This window comes from Durio zibethinus, unplaced genomic scaffold (genome assembly GCF_047325235.1).
Source record: "Durio zibethinus cultivar Kanyao isolate XHJ-2024 unplaced genomic scaffold, ASM4732523v1 HiC_scaffold_186, whole genome shotgun sequence".
NCBI lineage: Eukaryota > Viridiplantae > Streptophyta > Magnoliopsida > Malvales > Malvaceae > Durio > Durio zibethinus.
In genome coordinates, this window is record NW_028322809.1 from 20,001 (window position 1) to 25,000 (window position 5,000).

At 32.1% G+C, this 5,000-nt stretch overlaps 3 non-coding genes across 3 annotated transcripts; 2 read left to right on the plus strand and 1 right to left on the minus strand.

Moving 5' to 3' along the window:
- Positions 1-186: 186 nt before the first annotated feature.
- TRNAY-GUA (transfer RNA tyrosine (anticodon GUA)) lies at positions 187-270 on the plus strand. Its single transcript has one exon. It is a non-coding gene; the product is annotated as a tRNA-Tyr (tRNA).
- A 491-nt stretch (positions 271-761) lies between these two features.
- TRNAD-GUC (transfer RNA aspartic acid (anticodon GUC)) lies at positions 762-835 on the plus strand. Its single transcript has one exon. It is a non-coding gene; the product is annotated as a tRNA-Asp (tRNA).
- Positions 836-3,198: 2,363 nt separating this feature from the next.
- On the minus strand, positions 3,199-3,270 carry TRNAC-GCA (transfer RNA cysteine (anticodon GCA)). The gene has a single exon. It is a non-coding gene; the product is annotated as a tRNA-Cys (tRNA).
- Positions 3,271-5,000: the final 1,730 nt, after the last annotated feature.

A 5,000-nucleotide genomic window follows, 5' to 3' on the forward strand; every position in this document is an offset into this window, starting at 1 on the left:
TTTCAAAAAACTGTTCATACTATGAGCATAGTATGATGTCGGTCAGGCAAATATGCCCCCATCGTCTAGCGGTTCAGGACATCTCTCTTTCAAGGAGGCAGCGGGGATTCGACTTCCCCTGGGGGTAGGGTACTACGAAAGGAAGTTGATCATGGATTATCAATAAACCTATAATTGATTCTTCCTGGGTCGATGCCCGAGCGGTTAATGGGGACGGACTGTAAATTCGTTGGCAATATGTCTACGCTGGTTCAAATCCAGCTCGGCCCAATAATTCGCTGATCCGCCATAACATAAAATGCCCATTTTTTTGTATTTTGTTTTCCAGAAAAGCCAAACAAAAAAATTAGGGAAGAATAAAAAAAGTCCAATTTTCTGATATATCCATCCCTACCGCTATTTGTTTTTTATTTGTTCTATTTATTTGTTCCCATAAATTCTGACCTTGATAATGATCTAGATTCATATCAGGATCATTAAGTATAAAGTTTAATGAAAAGAAAGAGTAAAGTAAAGAAAAAAGACTCTTTTTTTTTTTTCATTTTAAAATTGATTATCGATCGATTTGGCAATAACGAAAGGATTACTAGTAACTAGTAATCCGCGTTGCTCTCACTAAAGCGCATACCCGTATGGATATCAATATATCACTCGCGCCTTTGTTTGTTACAACACGGCGATTCGAATCTAAAATTTAAATAGAAAATGGCTTGAATGAAATCATAAGAATATCTATGCTGTACACTTTTCTTTATTGCCCTGGGATTGTAGTTCAATTGGTCAGAGCACCGCCCTGTCAAGGCGGAAGCTGCGGGTTCGAGCCCCGTCAGTCCCGACGGATACAATAAAAAAAAAATACATCAATTGATCCCTCCATTTTCTGTGAAAGGGAATACAAATGAAAGAATTTCATTCCCAAGGATAGCCTTTTTTATTTATTTTTTCCTTTCCATTTTTTGTTGGGGTTTATTTGTAAACTATTTGTAAACGGTGAAAGTGGAAAAGCAGTCAGATGATACATCATCAGATGATTGTACAAGGAAGGCGGTAGATTATCGAAAAGAAAGAGTGGAAAAGAATATATAGAAATAAAGGAAAGGAATTCTTTTGATTGGGCCAGGAATCCAATTTTGTATTCGGTGTGGATAAAAGAGCTTCCTATGTTATACTATTCAATTCTCGACGGTGAATCGATTTGATAGCTTAGATATTGTTATTCATGATATTGATCCGATTCGATGTCATTGAAATGTAAGTCATCGCATTGAATTTACAAGCGACAAATTTATCATCTCTATGGGATTAAATCCCGAGTTATTGCGAAGTAAAAAAAACAATGAAATTATGGAAGTAAATATTCTCGCATTTATTGCTACAGCGCTGTTCATTCTAGTTCCTACCGCCTTTTTACTTATAATATACGTAAAAACTGTCAGTCAAAGTGATTAATTTGAATGAAACTTGACTTTTTATCAAGGATTTAAGAAAAAAAGGATTCCAATTTCACGTCTTAAATAAATTAAATAAAATGAATGGACTAGAATCAGCAGTATCCTATCAAACTCGATAGTATGGTAGAAAAAAAATATGAATCTTTCTACCATACTATCCATATCTATTATTGTAATGTATAAAGATACAAGCTTAATATAGATGAATCTACAATATGTATCTTCATACATGTCGATATCAATTAAATATATGTAATGAAATATATGTAATGTACATAGTATCTCAATTTTATTTCTTCGCTTGATCTATTTTATTTGTGTTGATTTCAATCAATCTGAAATAATTGAAAGGCAAGTCTTACGATTTTCTAATTCTTTCATTTCATGGAACCGATTTTTAATTTAACTTCTTTTCTTTGATCCATGATATGAAATGAGTCAATAAAGCATGGCATAAATAAAATTCCTAAAATAATAAATAAAACAGGGGGTAAGTGTGCAATATGTGACTACACTAAGGCAAGATCTTATTAAATAAAAGAACTACTTTTTTTCTCTTTGAACAGTAACAGTAAAGAGGGAAGGAAATAAAAACAAACAAATACAGAAAAAAAAAAGGGGGGGGGGTTCCTTGTCCCTCATTGTCCATATATAACTCTGGTAAGAGCTGGTTCATCAAAATAGAAAATTTAGGAAGAATTCTTTTTTTTTTTTAATAAATTGCCTATCATCCGTATCCCTTTTACTTTCGAAATACGAACATGGGAATTATTGAAATGTTTGTTTGATTTTGATTGAAAGGGTATTATTCATAGAATACATTACTCCACTAGAATCCAAGAATTTCGAAATGAAGACTAATAAAATAGTTAAAAAGGCTTTGCAAAACGATCTAGAAAACAATTGATACGGTTTGATTCCTCAACCCAATTAGAAGTACCCCTAGAGTCCACTTCTTCCCCATACTACGAGTGAAAGGGAAAATGTAAAGACTACCATTAAAGCAGCCCAAGCAAGACTTACTATATCCATGTGTATTATGTCCCCTAATTTCTATGAATATGAAACAAATAGGAAGGAATTTTTCCATTATTGTTCACTAATAATAGTGGAATTACCGGTGCAGAGTCAAAAGGAAAAGGGAATTCTGACACACCACCGTTGATGAAACACTTCAATAAATCCGCTTATAACAAGTTCTTATATGATTTCTAGTAAAATCGAGAACCATTAAGCACAAGCAAAATACGCAGTAACACTTTTGGAAGTATCAAAAGAATGTTACTCACATGTAGCAATAATAAGACTTCTTCTTTCTTTTGGTGTCCCTTATTAAGTAAAAGCCAATTATCCATCCAATCTAATATTGATTGGATGCCTGAACACTCAGAGACTTTCATCAGTCTGTATACAAAGTATCTTCCAACCCTTCTACAACCATTCATTAGTTAATTAAACACTCCCGTTATCCAATCTAATTCAAGACTCCGATAGTAGCCCCTCTATTAGTAGGGGAGGGGCTACCATATCAAGATTTACTCATTCCCTTCCACTACTCTAGTTTTTCCTTGAATCCTAGACGTAAGGATTTACAACACTTTAGAAAACAAAACCTCCGGAAGTTTATAATCAAGTTTATAATCAAGAAAGTATCAAGAGTCCTTTTCTTACACTTGTTTTTGCCGGAGAAAATTGGTCGAGTTATATCAGCAAAACAGAATATAGGATTTCGCGTTTTTTGTTGATCAGGCGACACCCGGATTTGAACTGGGGAATAAGGGATTTGCAGTCCCCCGCCTTACCGCTCGGCCATGTCGCCAAAAGGCTACAAACAAAAAAATGAGAGTATCCCCTTTTTATTTTTAGATTGGATCCATACCTTCAATTGGTTATAGTATCTCAAGACACACAATATCTAAAAACAAAAACTTTCCCTTTCTTTTTTCTTTTCTATTGAAAAAGAAAATGTGGATTCTCAGTTACAAAAGTAAAAATGCAGGACAAAAAAATTGGAACCATTAACTATTAACTATTGACGGCAAATTTATGGACGATTCTTCTTCACTTGTCTTTCTCTAATGGTATAAGAAAATAAAAATGGATACATAACTAATTAGTATTGATTTTTTTTTTCAATTTTTCAATTCAATAAAAAAACTTTCTTAATTTCAATTATAAATTATATAATTATAAATTATATTATAATAATATAACAGCAATTATGAGTCTATGTAAACCCCCGAACATAAGTTGTTACACAGCTCTAGTTATCTAATGAGGTATTTTATCTATCTAGATATGATGTCCATAGGGAATCAGCAAGAAATTATCGTGTTTCAATTTTTCATTGAATAGATTAAAATTAAAGAAAAAATAGAATTTTTGATAGAGCACGCCATGTGTTGTCTCCACTAGAGAGCTATAATGGAATAAAAAGAAAAGAGGAAAGACATATATAAATAGAAATGCTATATCTGCATATGTTTAATAAATACAAGCCCTCTTTTCGTACGCACTTCAATCATATTCTAAATATTCTACTAAAAAATAAAAAACTAAAAAATGGGTAAAAACATCTCTCTTCTCTGCGAATCATTTTTTGAACAGAACAATGGAATCTATGAAAAAATTAAGTGCTAGAAAAATCAACTCTCTCCCGATATATATTTTATGATTATTTTGTCTTTATCTCAACGAACAGATCAAATCAGGAATTCATTTCATTTTTCTGGTATTCAATCGGATTGGAATATGGAATATCATAATAATGGTAGAAATTGAATTATTATTTTTTTTTTTGATATTCTATACAAAACTCCATAAGGCTAAATGGCATTTATCAATTCTTTTATGTAGCTGTTTGTTATAAATATAAATTAAAATTTGAGTATAATTTTTCTTCTTCCGTTCATACGCATTTCATACATTCCATATATATTATATGGTATATGGAGTTAGATAAAATTTCATGTGATTCAGTAAACAGAATAGAAATTCAATTCCATCATTATTAGATCGATTCATATGATTCGATGAAGAATGAGAAAAGAATGGGATTTTTTTGATAAATGGGAAATTCAAAATGCTCGGGAATGAAAATGGGGAAATGTATACAATACCTGGGTTGAATCAGATACAATTTGAAGGATTTTGTGGGTTCATGGATCGGGGCTTAACAGAAGAACTTGATAAGTTTCCAAAAATTGAAGATACAGATCAAGAAATTGAATTTCAATTATTTGTGGAAACATATCAATTGGTGGAACCGTTGATAAAAGAAAGGGATGCTGTATATGAATCACTCACATATTCTTCTAAATTATATGTATCCGCAGGATTAATTTTGAAAACCAGTAAGGATATGCAAGAACAAACAATTTTTATTGGAAACATTCCTTTAATGAACTCCCTCGGAACTTCTATAGTAAATGGAATATACAGAATTGTGATCAATCAAATATTGCAAAGCCCCGGTATCTATTATCGATCAGAATTGGATCCTAACGGAATTTCGGTCTATACTGGTACCATAATATCAGATTGGGGGGG